The 17,498-nt window shown below is 38.8% G+C and overlaps 1 protein-coding gene across 21 annotated transcripts in view; it reads left to right on the top strand.

The window, feature by feature from the left end:
- The window catches only part of ptprdb (protein tyrosine phosphatase receptor type Db), a 162,269-nt gene that overhangs the window by 35,545 nt on the left and 109,226 nt on the right, over window positions 1-17,498 (top strand). For all 21 annotated transcript variants that reach the window (XM_076884960.1, XM_076884969.1, XM_024802784.2 and 18 more), the window contains exon 4: window positions 17,102-17,177. The gene's annotated coding sequence lies outside the window, so the exon portion shown is untranslated. The remainder of the gene's footprint in view (window positions 1-17,101; window positions 17,178-17,498) is intronic.

A 17,498-nucleotide genomic window follows, 5' to 3' on the forward strand; every position in this document is an offset into this window, starting at 1 on the left:
GTGAGGTGACAATACTAACTATTGCATAATCATTCCACTCAAGGGTGGGTGACGTTAGCAGGGTAAATGAACGTATGAGTGGAGAAGTGTTAAATGCAGTGTCGTGTAATGCAATAAATTGAAAACTGAAGCAGCAAATGCAGTCTAATTGGGTGCCTCATAAAGGAGAGGTGCACAGCAGCCGAGCTCCCAGGACTTTTTTAGAGCAGTGACACATTGGGCCCAGGTATTGCCAGTGTTGCTGTTTGGGAAAAAGCCACACCTCCTCTGCAGTGTCTACAACGCCAGCTGCCAGACATGTCACTTGCTGAGCAGTTCTTAAACTTGCGTTCTCTCGTGTCCTTTCTTTCTCTTATCTTGCTCCAAATCTGAGAGTGGAATTAACACACCTTAACATTGTCTTTCTTCCTGTAACATACAGTTTAAGCTACCAGACAGAATTACTATCAAGCTGCATAGAAACAGTTTGGTGCTACTTGGTGAGCTGTGTGAAAGGTTGCATTTGAAAAAAAAACCTTCTACTTAAAAAATAAATACATTTTTTTAAAATGGTTTTGTTCTCACAATTGTTTAGGCTCACTTTAGTGGTAACTAGCTCCTAAAGCACAACTTTATTGACATGAACCATCATCATCCATCATTATAGTTACATCATGGACGAGTGACAGGGATGAGAAAGTTCGTTTTTTTTTTTAAAAACAACAAAAAAAAAACCAACAACAACTGTGCAGAGTGGCATTACTTATGATTATTTATGATTTGTAGATTTTGGATTACTCTGCCTAGTGTAATACAAAACTTAATTAGGTTGCTCATTGACTGAAGGGGTTTCGTATGATGTTCTGTGCTTTTTGTTTTGCTTTTTGAGTTCTTGTTTTTGTTTTTTGGGGTTGTTTTTTTTGTCCTAATTCTTTCTGTAATTACCAATGTTATTATGTTATTATTATTGTTATTTTCATTATGTTATTACTTTTTGTGTTTGGTTTTCGGATGTCTGAGGTTATCCTTGAATGGCATGGATACAACAGTGTGCACCTAGGAGTGCTCCTGTGGTCACAATGGCCTGCCATGTTGTGGTTAGTTGTAGATGTTTGTGAGCTTTTTGTTTGTTTCTTTTTTTTGTTTGTTTGTTTTTCAATTTAAAAATGAAAATAAATCTTATGAAGAAAAAAAACACTAACCATTTCAGAAACATGAAAATGATTTAGGTAGTTATCAGTAATTTGGTACTAAACCTTACTGTATGTATAACATGTTTCCGTGATGACTAAACCTCAGTCACTCCTACTTACAGCATTAATGCACTGTGCAATACACTGTGGGCTGTAATCGAAAGTGTGACAAAAATATAGTATGCTCCTGGATAAGACAAATGAGTACAAGTGCTGAAGAAGTTATCATAAGAAAATAGGTACTAGCAAACCGTGGCTTAATTATTGAATTTTAAAATACAGTACCTTCAGTACTCATAACTGAAAAAGTAGTCGTATTACTGAACTTCATTGCTAAAAATACTTATAGGAGAAAAGGTAAACTATGTGAATCGAGCTGTGTTTTCCCTTTGGTTTGTTTATGTTTTAAATATGTGATTTTCTTTCCCTGTTCATTTCCCCCTGTTTGTATGTGTATGTTTTTTTTAAAAAGGGGCAGTTTTAAAGTGTTTATGAATCATTTCTTATCTGAGAAGGTGGGGAAATTATAAAACTAGTTAAAAACACCGTCCTCTTCATGCTGTCCAAGCCCCTTGGTAGAGCACAGTCTAGCTCAAGCATGGAAATAGAGCATCTCTTATTGAACTAACAACCGTGTTCACTTACACTGGGTGTCTGAGTACTGTATAATCAGTTGCCCACGGGAATTTTGTAATTGCAAGATATTTAACAAAATCCCCATCTATCTTGCAATGGTTTGCAATTTGGACTAGTCCTCACACTTTTACTTCATAAACCCTCCAAAATCTGTTTCTTATTTCTAAAAGTTTTGCAGAAACCCATAAGGAAAAATCAATTCATTCATCCATACATAAAAAACACACATTTTCAATCCCATCTTGTCCTTTAAAGTGAAAGTTCATTTGTGTTATTGTAATTTACCATTTTCACTGTGACATTTTCTCCCAAGAAGGAGGACTGACCCCATCAGACTCCTCACCTGCCATAGTCCGAGCAAGCCCAAGAACTAATGGTTTAGAGGGAGGCTATACGAATCTCACCCAATAATTTTAATTAAATTTATGCATATTCTTCCCTCTGAAGAATTTGGGGCATCTGTATTAGTGAGAGAAGGAAGAAAAAGAGAGAGGAAGAGAAAATGGGTCATCTAAACAGAGGGACTGAGATGCTTCATTAGGATACCCGCTGCAGTCATTCTGTGGTCATTCTAATTCTGCCTCAGCATTCCCATTCAGCGCTCGTGGGAATCCAATATCTGCCTAACATTTGTGACCTCGTCAAAACAAAGAAATAACCAGGAGTCAGGTCACGCCGGTCTCACCCACCACCACAGTTGTGACATCCTGCCACCGCTTTCTATTTATTCTGCCTAAATTAGCACTTCATCTCGCTTGCCTTGGAAAGAAAAATGTCAGGTTGTTTCTAATCCAAAACTTTGCAGGTTCTCGGTGAAATGAAAAAAAATGCAGCCTTTGTCTTTGTCAGTGAAAGAATTAGGATGTTAGCGCTGAGACAATTTGATGTTAACTGTGCAGGGGAATTAGATGTACCATGTAATTTTGCCTTTCAAATATGATAGCTGAGCAGATGGAATAGGGCAAAGCTCTGTCAAAGTTTCTGCACTTCAGAAGTTCCTCCTCCCTCTCACATACCATTTGCACTTTCTCATTAGCTATAATTCTCCGTATCACCCTCTCTCTTCTTCACCCGATAGACGCTTGTAGACGCTTCCTTTCACTTGTTTCACTCCCTCAGTCAGCGCTCTCTTGGCCCCGAGCGCAGTAGACTCTAATATGTCTTTAAAAGTAGGACACCACTGAGTAATTTGTTGCACCTAGCAAATGATAATTCACAATTGTCACCATATATCCATGACTACAGGGCCACCCCAAGCACACAATAGCATCTGCTTCTCAGGAGAACAGCCATTGTGCTTTTTTTTCCCGTCATTGTATTACTGAATTGAATTTGAAAATATAGGATTATTTCACAAAGGCATGACACCATTTCACAGCAGGGATGTTTGTACCCTTTGTGTAAGCTGCGTCATTTCACTGACATTACATGGAATTTGCTGTGTTCTCGATTGCTTACAGCCACCTTCTGTTGTAGCTGCTCTTCCTGGCAGTAAGCGTGAAAATATATCTGCCTTAATTTTAAGCTTTTATGCTTAAAATGTTCAAGTATTGACACTTTTAATGAATGGATAGAAAAAACGTTTGCTTCGGTGAACCAAAAATTACTATTTATCTGTGGTGATTTTAACATTGATTTGCTAAATCCAACAAGGTTAAAAGCCATTGATGACTTTACTGACACAATGTACAGCTTATCACTATATCCAACAATAACAAAGCCAAGCAGAATAACTTCACATAGCGCCACTATTATTGACAACATTTTTACTAATGTCATGGATTTCCAAATTAATAGTGGTCTGCTTGTCTGTGATATAACTGACCACTTACCAGTTTTTACTTTGTGTGACTGTGATTTAAAAAAAATAGATACCAAGATCATGATAGCAAAGCGAACAATAAATGAAGAAGCAATTCATGCCTTCAATTTCGATTTAGCACAACAAGATTGGAGTTCGGTGTATGAAGAGTCAGATGTGGACAAGGCTTATGATAATTTTCTAGATATTTTTACTATGTGGTACAATAAACATTGTCCTGTAAACGAACACATGACAAAGAAAAAAAAGATAAAAAGTCCTTGGCTCACAAAAGGAATTATTAATGCTTGCAAAAAGAAAAACAATCTGTATAAACAGTTTATCAAAGTAAAAACAAAAGAAGTGGAACAAAGATATAAAGCATATAGAAATAAATTGACTGATATTATAAGAACGAGCAAACAACTTTATTATAGAAGAAGATTATATGAAAATAAAAACAATATAAAAGGAACTTGGGATGTGTTAAACAACTTAATTAAACAAGGATCTTCTGGAACATCATATCCTGAATATTTTACTGATGCAAATGGTGAAAATCACAACATGAGTAATATTGTCGATGGGTTCAATAAATTCTTCATAAATGTTGGCCCTGAACTAGCAGCAGACATCCCGTGTCATAAAAATGAAAATATCAGTAATATAAAATCAAATCCCTTTTCACTGTTCCTCTCAGCTACAAATGAGCAAGAAGTAATAAATATCACATTAAAATGTAAAAGTAAGTCTTCAATGGATTATCATGACATAAATATGTCTGTAGTTAAACAGGTTATTCTGAATATTGCTAGTCCCTTAACATATATCTGTAATTTATCATTTCAGTCCGGTTGTTTTCCAAAAAAAATGAAAATTGCGAAAGTAATACCACTATATAAAAGTAATGACAAACACAGTTTTACCAATTATAGGCCTATTTCTCTACTGCCTGAATTCTCAAAAATTCTAGAAAAACTTTTTAATTCAAGATTAGAAAAATTCCTTGAAAAACATCAAATAATAAATGTTGGTCAGTATGGTTTCAGAACGCAAAGAACCACTTCAATGGCGATAATTGAGGCAGTAGAAGAAATTACTGATACACTGGATAAAAATAAATATGCAGTTGGTATTTTTGTTGACCTCAAAAAGGCCTTCGACACAATCAATCACTCAATTTTACTGGATAAATTGGAAAGATATGGTATTCGAGGGAAAGCTGGTAACTGGTTAAAAAGTTACCTAACAGGTCGGGAACAATATGTTAGCATAGGGCATTACCATTCAGAGAAACTTGGTATTACATGTGGTGTTCCCCAAGGGTCAGTGTTGGGACCAAAACTTTTCAATGTATACATAAATGATATTTTTGATGTTTCTCAAGTACTTAAACTCATACTGTTCGCAGATGACACCAACATATTTTTCAGTAGCGATGATTATACTGATCTTGTAATGACTGTAAACAGGGAGCTAAAATTAATAAAAAAAATGGATGGACATAAATAAATTATCATTAAATATAAATAAAACTAAAGCAATGTTTTTTGGTAATTTAAAATATAATATAGAATTACCAATTATCATTGAAGGTGTACCAATTGATAATGTGAATGAAAACCAATTTTTGGGAGTTATAATTGATAACAAAATTTCATGGAAACCCCACGTCAGACACATAAAAAACCAAAATTTCCAGAAGCCTCGCAGTTTTGAACAAAGTGAAACAATTCCTTGATAAAGATGCACTTCGTACTCTGTACTGTACCCTGGTTCTTCCATATCTTACATATTGTGTGGAAGTGTGGGGAAATACATATAAAAATACAACTAATCCATTAGTCACAGTACAGAAACGAGCACTGCGTATTATTCACAAGGCTGGTTATCTAGATCATACTCACAAATTCTTTCTTCAGGCAAAGTTACTTAAATTCCAGGATCTGGTTAATTACAATACATCCATAATTTTGTATAAAGCTTTTACTAAACTTTTACCGGCAAATTTACAAACTAGATTTGAAATTCGAGAAAAGGTTTATAATGTGAGAGGCTTTGGAGAATTCAAATTACCCAGAACTCGAACAACCCGTAAAGGCTTTTGTGTGTCTGTATGTGGTGTGAAAATCTGGAACAGTCTGAGTTTACAATTGAAACAACGCAAAAATATTCATAGATTTAAATTTCTCTACAAACAGTTGGTCTGGTCACAGTATACTCAATGATGGGTTTTAGTGTGCTCTGTAATGTCTGTCCTCTTACCATTGCTGGTATGGATTCCAAAATAAAAAATAAAAAATAAAGTGTGCGTATGTATGTACATATATGTACTTGTGTGTGTAGATATATATGTATGTATATGTATGTGTGTCTGTTACTTGTAGTTATTACTGCCTGTTACCTGTGGTAATGCAATTTATAATTTATATATTCTGTATTCAGTTATGAAGGCTCTAATTGTTGGTTGCGAGCTGCCGCTTAGATGCTTGTATCTGCCCGGGGCTGTTGATGGGTCTGTATGCAATGATGGGCGTAGCTGCGGGAAGTTTATTGGTTTTTTTTGTTGATGAGTGGGGTGGGATTTAATAAGTTTTCTTCGTCCCACTCCTTTTTCAGGCAAGTTTTGTTTTTTGTTTTGTGTATTTTATGTTCAATATAGGTATTTGTTGTGCCTGAAAATGAATAAATAAATGAATGAAATGAATGAATGAAATGTTGAAGGCGTAGTGAAAGCAGTTTCACAAGGTTTGGCCTCTCAAGAGACTGAATGCCAACATTAGTATTAGTATCAGCAATATGTAAGCAGTAATGTTACTTATATTATTTAACTGTCAGTTTTATGGTTCCGGTGGTTCTTTGTTAGTGTACAGTTTAAAGGGGGTGAAAAAGACATTTACAAGTCAAATACAGATGCAGGTCAATAGCATTTGTGGTCGCCTTGACCCATAGTAGCAGTTGTAAAAGTAAAAGCTTTTCAGTCTGCCGTCTTAGTCTTATGGAAATCTATAAATGGAGTGTTCCTACTGTTACAGCTTCTGAAACACAGGATTGCACTTAAGCTCACATTCATACATTTAGATTTAAATACGTTTTTTCCAAGATGCAGCACAACAGGCTGTCAACATAAGGCTGGCATGTTCTCGCCCAACAAAAGTTGACACTGTCAATCCATTATTACCCAAAGAAAGCCATGTATTGCACATTTCCTACAGGTAATACAGTCTGTTATATAATATTTATTACTCCCCATATAAAGTATATATATATATATGGTACTATGCTACTCGTTACATTATTTCTGCTTATTCCGTCATATGACCCACATTAAACTCATGGACTGACCCACAACCACCTACACACACACAATGGACAACTGTACCCTCAAACACACAATAATAACATGGACTGAACCACCACTCACAACCACTTACACTTTATATAGCCTCTGTAGAAACTATCCACATATCTCACTTATCTTGCACTACTGTATAGTTCTGTGTAAATAATCATTCTGTACATACAATAATTTTTAATCCAACAACTGTTTATAACCTGCATAGTTCACATTTCTGTATAACTGTATATCTCAGATTTCTGTATAGTTTTTTTATTTCATATTCTGTATAGTTTTTCATATTTATATCCTGTACATAGCTTGTACTCACTACAGCCTGTGCATACTTATAGTTATAGAATATTCATAACATACTTCATACCGTGTACATTATAACATACCATAATAGACCCATTTCTGTAATATACTTACATATCTATATTATTGCTAATGTATATTGTAATATATCTATATCGTGGCTAAAGCACTTCTGGATGGATGCAAACTGCATTTCGTTGCCCTGTACCTGTGACATGTGCAATGACAAAAAAGTTGAATTCTAATTCTATTCTATTCTATATGAAATGAAATGCATTTACTGTAGTACAGTAACTGGAAAGTGTGTGATTATAGTAACACGCCATCACACCCAGCACTATTTATGATGTGCTTTGTTCCGTACCAGCTCTTTTCCCTAAATGGACATATCTTCATCTTTAATGGCTAAACACTCCACTGTGTTCAAGCTATTCTTGATCCCTTGTCTATACTGCTTTCTAGGAAGACCACATAATGTGGTGTGTTAAACAATCAAAGGCCTGTACTGTGAAGTAAGATTTTATCTCTTTGTGTGTGAGATAAAATTGTGTGTGATTGTGTGTACAGTGTCCATGTATGTCTATCCCTACGTTGGGTGAGTGCTGAGTATTTGTATATGTGTGCATGAGGGTGGGAATGCATGTTTGTGTCTGTGTCTATATGGTAAATAGCCTGCATTTGTATAGTGCTTTTCTAGTCCTTAAGGACCCCAAAGCGCTTTACACTACATTCAGACATTCACCCATTCACACACTGGCGATAGCAAGCTACATTGTAGCCACAGCTGCCCTGGGGCGCACTGACAGAGGCGAGGCTGCCGGACACTGGCGCCACCGGGCCCTCTGACCACCACCAGTAGGCAAACATGGGGTTAGTATCTTGCCCAAGGATATTTGGCATGCAGCCAGGAGGCAGCCTGGGATCGAACCACCGACCTTCAGATTAGTGACAGGTCGGGTCTTACACTCCACCTCTCTGGGAACTCCCAGGCCCTCCAAAGGCCTATCTCCCCTCACCACACTCCCTGCTGGTAACTGATGCCCTCAGGGGTCGGTGCGTTGGTGGTTCTTGGTGTCCAGTGCTGGGCGCTCAGGTATGTACCAGCTCACTCCCGGTGACTACTTGGCGGGGCCTGGTGCCTGGTGCCTGTTGCTCGGTTAGGCCTCTTCCGGGGCAAAGGGGGCCCTCGGGCCTCTGGCCTCTGGCCTCTGGGCCTGTGGCTTAGTTCACTCTGGCACAGCTGGCTGCCGGCAGCCCCCTCTGGCTTCTGCTCAGTGGCTACTGGGTGACCCCTCATCTGGGGCTCTCCTCAGCTCTTCCCAGAAGGGTGGCACGGATGCCCCTCCGGTGGTCCTCCTTGGGCTCTCGCACTCTGGGGCCTCTGGATGTCTGGAGCCTGGATCTCCTCCATGCCTGCTTCATGCCCTGGAGGACAGAGCCATGGCTCTCTACATCCTCTAGCAGACCATTACATGGGGAAACCTTTTGAATACAAGTGCGCTGATCCACACAGGTGTGCACACGGGTGTTCACTGTTCATAGACACAAACCTTTATTGGCTGCTATATCCAAGCACATTGTGCGCTGTCGGTCCTGCTTGCTACACAACAACATTCAATATTTAGTATTTACTGCTGTTTACACTTAGCTAGATTAACGTGATGGTGCTGTGTTTAGTATGTTGCTCTGTTTGGTTTTTTTTGGCTTGTTTTCTCTTCTTTTTCTCTCAACAGGTGATCCAGGAGATTTCTTTTTCTCTTCTTTCTCGTTTTAAGTGCCCTTTCTCACTGTCCCTCTTCCCTTCTGTTTTTCTTTTCCTTCATCTTTCTTTCTCCCTTTCCTATCCCTGAGTCATGTCTGTCCCGTCTGTAACAACTGAAAATAAAATAAAATAAATAATAACAACAAATGTCGATCAAATGGACCAATACGCCAAGGCCGTGATGATCCATTTGGCAAAGTAAATCCATTGGGTATCCTTGCTGGTGTTTAGACAACAATTCTGACGTCTAAAGAACCACATGGGACAGGCAAAAAAAAAAAAAAAGATTTTATCTCTCTTTCGCGTCTTTTTTAAGATCACCAGGTTTCAACTTGCTTGCATCACCCTGGTTACTGCTCTGAAGCACATTAGAGATCAACATGTGTGAAATTAACACCTATTTGCCAGTCAGTTCAATCAAAATATGATCAAAATTCATGAAAGATTGAACTTTTGCTGGTGGATAGTAGGACTGTCTAAAGTTTTTGTGTTTCCATGATGAGCTTCAGTAATAAATACAGATTCGTAGACGCGGCTTTATTTTTTCCCTGGTGGCTGCAAACAATTACTTTTAAACTATTTTACTTTTTGTATGCATTAATAAATGATGTACTTTCTGACCTTACATCAAATTGGAGACAGTCTGTGCTTGAATTGAAAAAATAAAAACTAAAACTGTATTTTAAACATTAATTTACTGTCAGATTCTCTTGCGTCTTTCAGATAAAGTTGTTGTTTTTTACTTGCAGTACAAAGTTTGCACTTTTGCCAGACTTCTTTCGAGGTTTCAAATAGGCTACATTTTATTGATCTGAGGTCTTTTCCAGTCTCACTAATCAAAAACTTTTCAACCACACACACAACGCTTCAGTTTTTGTTTTTTTTTATCATACTGTTTAGTGTTTGTGCTCTCAGACTTTACAGACTTTGTCTGCAGCAGCAGTGCTACTTTCAGTCTGTATTATGTGTTTGACCTCTTACTAGTTTTCCATAGCGTAGGCTGCCAGTGCACTTATTCATATATGTGATTGGGCTGATGCTTCCAGCGTCACCTCTTTTGTGTGAATGCGCAAAGGAAACCCCGGGTTAATTTAGGGAACTGATAATCAGCTTCATGTGCCTGCTTCTTCTGATTGCCAGTGTTGGTGTAACTGAATTCAGATAAGGGAAAGGTACCCAGCATATGTTCAGTTCACTTCACAGTAGTACAGGCCCCAGGTCAGGTATGTTTTTTGTTTTGTTCTTTGTTTTTTTCAGTCTGTTCATACCCACGTTGTAATACAACTGGACCAAAATCTGTGCAGTATAATCTTCTTTATTAATTTCCTGTATTGATGTTTTTTGTTGTAGGAGGTGGAAGTAAGATTTAACTTTTTGTATATAACTTTTTGAAGCATATGAACTAATTATTTTAGTTTGTGTGGCAGACAGCACACAGCTATTAATTACATTATTAATGAAAGCTACTGGTTTGAACCTAAAGCTTTTCGTTAAGTGGTCTTTGGGCATGTGAGTCTCTGGTTGGGTTCACGTAAGATCAGATCGCTTTTGAAGTTGTCTGGATGACAAACTTAGGCTTATGTGTGAAGGCTTGAACTGGACACTAATTTATACTAATCCTGATGATCTGAAAGAAGGTTGATGAACGTTGTGAGACGGAACCACAAACAAAGCCTAGTTTGTCTGCTTTTTTGTTGTTATTGGGTTTTTTTTTTCAGTTGTCAGGTGCATTTGATTGAAAGATGTGCTCCTGTTTCAGTCAATAAAAGTGTCCACACAGGCTGTGCAGCCTGACACGTGAAATGTAGATTGAGCTCTTGCTGGTCTTTTGATGGAACGCTTTAGTCACAAAATTTTACACAGGCTGTTTATAAAAGTCCCATGATTAATCTAAAACTGAAAATCTAAAAAGCAGAAAAATATAATAAAATATGCTGTAGAACTGAGAAAGGTTGGTTGCTGCTTAAGTACACAGGCACTACCACTTCTGTTAATTAAAAATAAATATTAGCACAGAAAATCCAGTTAAAATGGACAAAAAAAACCTTTCACCATATAATGAAAAGCTTTATATGTGGAACCCCTTTACTGTGATCTAACATAAAGGCAGCTGTATATCATTTTTTTATTGTTTCTCTGTGTGCTTCACAATAACTTGTCATTTGTCTAAGGTTATTCTGCATCGTCTCTATTAAAGTGACAGTTTGAAATTGACCTCAAATTCCAAGCCATTTTTTGAGTGAAATACTAAACTACAATATCTGCATCCTGTTGAAGAAAATGAAGTAACAGAGCACTTTATAGAAGAAAAGGAAATCATTTGTATGCATTGAGCCGAGTGGAAAATTAAACAAGTATTGCGAAGGGGTGCTTATAACCCACAATGTAATGCTTGAACCAGATCATTTGCTGAAATAGAAATAGTCATACAGATATGAGATTTAAACTGGGTGAATAACAGCCAATGACAGTTTCATCTAAAGCGTATGGAAAGAGTTTATATAAGAAGAAAACTTAAGCTGGGCTTCTTGCATCAGCAAGGTCTCTGACAGGCAGAAAGCGTTGTTCAATGAAAGTGAGTATGGCAGATGAAAAATACAAAAAGCTGACTTACTGTTCTCTGAATCTAAAAGATGCCCGGCAGCACCATCAGCAAAGAACTGGCAGAAACAAGTGGGTACATCCATCTAATGTGTACAGTCTGGTCATAAGTAGACTTTACTGAATCAGTGCTTATTAAAGTTGTATTTATGGAAGTATCTATAAATGTGGAAACAAAGAAAAGTGATGCTTGAAAATATAAAAACTGGGTCTAACTGAAGGCAATTTAGAATAGAATAGAATAGAATAGAATTCAACTTTATTGTCATTGCACATGTCACAAGTACAAGGCAACAAAATGCAGTTTGCATCCATCCAGAAGTGCTTTAGCCATGATATAGATATATTACAAAATATATATTAGCAATAATATATATACATATTTTACAGAAATGGGTCTGTTATAGGTATGAGGGTACAAAAATGGGTCTATTATGGGTATGTTACAATGTACATGGTATGAAGGTATGTTATGAATATGCTATAAGTATGTACAGGCTGTAGTGGGTATACAAGCCATGTACAGGCTATGAACAGGATATACATATGAAACTATACAGAAATATGAAATATAGAGCTATACAGAAATATGCAAGTTATAAACAGTTGTAGAATTATAATTATCTTATTGTGCAGAATGATTGTTTATACAGAATCATACAGTAGTGCAGTTAAGAGAAGAGAAATATGTGGCTACTTTCTACAGAGGCTATATAAAGTGCTAGTGGTTGTGGATGTCTGTATGTTCAGTCCATGAGTTTAACGTGGGTCAGATGTCAGGAGGCAGAGTTCAGGAGTCTGACAGCTGTGGGGAAGAAGCTGTTCCGGTACCTGGTGGTCTTAGTCCGGAGGCTCCTGTAGCGCCTCCCAGAACGCAGGAGGGTGAAGAGTCCATGTGATGGGTGACTGGGGTCTTTGATGATTTTCCCAGCCCTTTTCAGACACTGCTTCCTGTAGATGTCATTTATGGCAGGAAGTGGTGCTCCGGCGATGCGCTGGGCAGTTTTCACGACCCTCTGCAACGCCTTCCGGTCCGAGGCAGAGCAGTTCTCGTACTAGACTGTTATACAGTTGGTCAGGATGCTCTCGATGGTGCAGCGATAGAAGTTCACCAGGATGTCTGAGGACAGGAGTCCTCAGGAAGAAGAGGTGCTGGTGAGCCTTCTTGACCAGCTTGGAGAAGTCGGTCGTCCAGATGAGATCCTTGGAGATGAGGACACCCAGGAACTTGAAGCTGCTCACAGCAGGTTGTTTCTGTCGCACCACTCAGCCAGACGATCCACCTCCTCCTTGTAGGCGGCCTCATCGTTGTCATGGATGAGGCCAATCACCGTGGTGTCATCTGCAAACTTAATGATGGTGTTGGAACCATCGGTAGGTCTGCAGTCGTGGGTGAAGAGGGAGTAGAGGAAAGGGCTCATCACACAGCCTTGTGGTACACCAGTGTTCATTGTGATTGTAGATGAGCAGTGGTTATCCAGCCGGACATGTTGGGGCCGGTTGGTCAGGAAGTCCAGTAACCATTTACACATGAGGGAACTGATGCCTAGGTCTGTCAATTTCCTGATGAGTTGTGAGGGGAGGATTGTATTGAACGCTGAACTGAAGTCTTTAAACAGCATTCTGGCATAGGTGTTGTTATTCGTTGGCAAAGTGCAAATTTCGTTGGCAAAGTGCTGAAGAATCATGCTTTAACCAGGAAACACAGTAGAGGTTCTCTGCTGCTTTAGGACTGCATTGCTGCAAATGGAGTGAGGGGCTTGGTCAGAATTAGTGACCTTCTCATTAATAAGAAATATAGACAAAATCTCATTTGTCGTCCAATACCACCAAAGAGGCATCTGTTTGTCCCCAACCTTAAAAATGAGTCATAAAGAATTATTTTAGTGGCATGAAAAAGAGCCAAGTCGTGTAACAGATTGTTTGCCCAACACAGAACCCTTCAGTCAACATCAGTGAGTCAGTCTGGGGATTCACAAAGAGGAAGAAGTGACTTAGAGTCCCTAAACAGATGCAAAAACTGTAGCAGGTTCTCAGGGATGCTAAAAAACTGTACCCTGATGGACCTGGGGAAAAATCATGTTTTTTTGTTTTTTTTTTAAAAACCATGGTCACAAAAGAATTAATTGCAGTTGATAGAGATTATGTTTTTCCCTTTCTGCATTTTTATTGAATAATGATCAGCTCTTACTAAAAATATCCTCACTTTAAAGCAAATGCTTAAAGATTTTACTCATTGTTCTGGATGTACGGTGGGGATAAATGTCTGAGAATGCCAATAGAGGAATCGAATTTTAACTCACTGTTTTGAATCAAATCCCAAGAGACCCAGCTGCATTTGCTATAATAAACCGAGACGTGAAGGAACACCAGAGCTCTGTAATCCGATCAAACTTGAAACGCCAGACAGCTGTACTTACTTTTGATTTTTCAGAAGTGGTAATTTTATGTAGTTTAGGATTAAAGTGAGTGTGTGTCTGAACTGCCTACCTGTCAACTTGCTTCTTCTTATACAGCTTTTTCAATGGGTGGAGGAACAATTGGGTTTTGAATGTAGTTGTATTATTATACTGTATATCTTTTCAGCTTAAAAGGTTCAAGAGCAGCAGGTCAGTTTTGAAGTTTCATTTGAATTATGCAGGCATCTTGAATCCTCTCAAGATGTTTGATCATCCTTGTGGGGTCAGATTTAATCCTCACCCAGTTTATTCCCTTTGTGTAAACTCTTAAACGCTAGAGATGCACACACACACACACACACACACACACACACACACACACACACACACACACACACACACACACAAGTATGCAAGTTGTAAACAAGTTGGAGAAGTTGTTGAAGCAAGACTGTGCCATTCCACTCTGAGAGTCCCTGTTGCCAGCTTGACCTGCAACAACCTCCTTAACGTTCTGGGCCAATTTTGATCAGTGCCGCACATACACTTCGAAAGAGTAAACATGTTTACAAACTGAAATATGCTGCTGAAATATATTTCTCTAAAAGGGAATGACACTTCTGGTGAACATATGATCTTGAAACATTTCACACTTTACTGACACTGTAAAAAGATGGTGCAGCTTGAGGACGGTTGCGTCTGCAGATAAAGTTTGTAGGTAATCATGTCAGTGTTGTCCGTGGCTTAACTGTGACACTGCATTTAAAATAGGCTTAAGAGACATCTGATGCCCACTCTGCTGCCCCGCTTCCCCACTTGCCTTGATTTTGAGTCTGAGTGACAGAAGCCTATGAAGAGTGTTTCATACATGCTGAGTGAAGCCAAACCAAAGTAAGCGGAGTTCCACTGAGCTGCCCTGGTTAGGGTTAGACATCAAAAAATTATCTGGGCCATTGCTGTGCAGATCAGTGCAGAAATAGTTTGGTTCATGGTGTGAAAGGGCCATGTGAAAGCACTTCAGTGACCTAAATAATATGCTACCATGCCCAGAACCATTTCCACCACCAGCAGAAACCTTTAAGGTGACGTCCAGACGTAGCACCTAGAGATGAATTCCCTTCAAATTACTATCAACATTTTCACTCTCTCTGAATAATCACTTTCAGCCATTAACATAAAAGGGCTTCAAAGGCTGCTCTGAAGGGTTCCCATGGGAGTCCTCTCAGAGTTTCAAAGCAGCAAAAAAGGTTTGCAGACAGGCTTTCACCAGTGGGTGCCACTTTATTGCATAAAAGTCACAGAAGAATCTAAAGTAACGCCGTGTCCACCAATGCAGGACAAACATAACTTGTCCTATGTCGCTATGCAAGATCTGTAAACTGAATTGCTTGCACCAACACGAGCTTTCTCACTGATCTAGTTTCCAGACTCTCCCTTTCCTGCACAAAGCTGCTGAGGCTTTAATTACTTCTGCTGGGCCAGCACAGGTGAAGCACATTCTCACTAACAAGGTGGTTTCCAACCAGGGAGTACTGAAACCCAACAGGAAAACAACATGATTGAGGGGGAAACCAGTTCCCGCAATAGAGGGTAACCGATGCTTATAATAATCCTCTGCACAACTCATTTCACCAGCACTGTAAGATCATTACAGAGGAAACATGTTGCGAGTGGATGGGAATCGAGGGAGGAATGTGTCATCGACTGAAAATAAAATGTTAGCTTGCCTCCACACGTGATGCACGGTCATTTGCAATTGTGCGAACACAAGCCTGAACTCAGATCACACGCTTAGGTTGTCAAAGTCAGACAAAGAAACACATTCTTTGAATTTTGCATCATTGAAGATCTCACCTTTATAACCTAAAAACAACAGGTGATTACAGGCCAAGGAACGCACAGCATGACCTGGTTATGATTTGCAAACAAATCAATCTTGATATTTACATCACCAGATTCTGCAGTTAATGTATGCTGCCATCACCGTCTTTGCCCTTGTTTGGTAAGTCGGTCAGCAGCACAAACACAGGAGTGGTATAATAGCACAGACCAGTGGTGACTCTTTGTTATGGCATCTTTTGGCAGGGACTGATTTATTCTAATCATCTTGATATTATTAATAGGCTTTTCTATTACATTCTTTCAATTTGATTTTAATATATTTATTGCACATTATATTATTTATTTGGTGATATAAAAAATTTATAGGCTAGCCACCACAGTGCTTAGAGTGGCCATCCCATCAGATACACCAGAAGTAGTAGAAAATAATAAAAAGAAGAAGAAGAAGAAGAAGAAGAAGAAGAAGAATTATAGATTTAAGTTGAAAATGTTCAAAATGTTCTTTTTTTTAAGTGGCTGATTCACAGCATGTGTGTAGAGGACTTTTGGTCAAAATATATAACTTCAATAAAAGACAAATATCATCATCAACGCAAGCAGTTCTGGAAACAACCCTGTAATCCTTTCAGATCCACACTGATTTCCCTCCACCAGTGATTGCTTCTTTGCTACATCTTGATGTCACTGGAGTCACAAAACATAGAAGAGTGACATCTGTATATCTGTGTGCAGGTCTGTGTGTGCACATGCATGTATGGTCTGTTACATTAAACATGCCTCCTTGCTAGTATTCTCACATGAACCTTTGATCTGCGAGTGTGTACTTTTCATGCCGAGGTGCTGCATGCTTTTCCCACTTGGGCATTTCAGCCCCTGTTCCACTCACAAGCCTGTACATCTTGCTGGCATGGAAGCCTTAAAAGCCTTAAAAGCTCCCAGTGTAGAAGTTGAGCCGCGGCTGTCCATTTGACCCAGACTGCTTTTGGAACGACTGAGCTGCACTAGCTGAACTCGGGTTTCAGATTGGAAGCTTTGATCTGAATGCAATGATATAAACAAATGAGTGCAAGAAGAACATGGAGAAGTTAGCTGAAAGTCAGAGTTGTCTTTAAGATCAGTGACTTCTATAAAGCTAAAGCTCTGCTCTTAATTCCTTTCCTTCTCCTTCTTTCTCTTCTCTTTCCTTCCCCAACCTCTTTGCTTTCTCACTGTATCCTCTCTTCTCTCTTGCAGGAGAATTCTGGGGAGATTTCTTACTCTTTCATTCCTCAAGGATGAAGCAGCGCAGTGTGTCTGTGCACTGAAACAGGTAGGCATTGATTACCACAGTGAACGTCAGACAGACACATGCACGCACATGAACATTTACCGTCAGAAGCCCCCTTTTCCCCAGGTGTTTTGTGTATGATCTATTTTGCTAAAAGGCTGCACCATGACCACTAAGGAAGAAACAGCAAGGGAGCACACAAAGATAAAGAAAGGAATGGAACCTTTCTTCTGAGAGAGTGAAGAAAACTCAGATGGAGATTCATCATAAGGCCCAGAGAAAAATCAAGTGAAGACGTTGATAGGATGAAAGTTTAACCAAACATCAGCTCCCCACAGGAGTAGCAAATCTGCTGCCGTCGCA

Source organism: Maylandia zebra, linkage group LG6 (genome assembly GCF_041146795.1).
Source record: "Maylandia zebra isolate NMK-2024a linkage group LG6, Mzebra_GT3a, whole genome shotgun sequence".
NCBI lineage: Eukaryota > Metazoa > Chordata > Actinopteri > Cichliformes > Cichlidae > Maylandia > Maylandia zebra.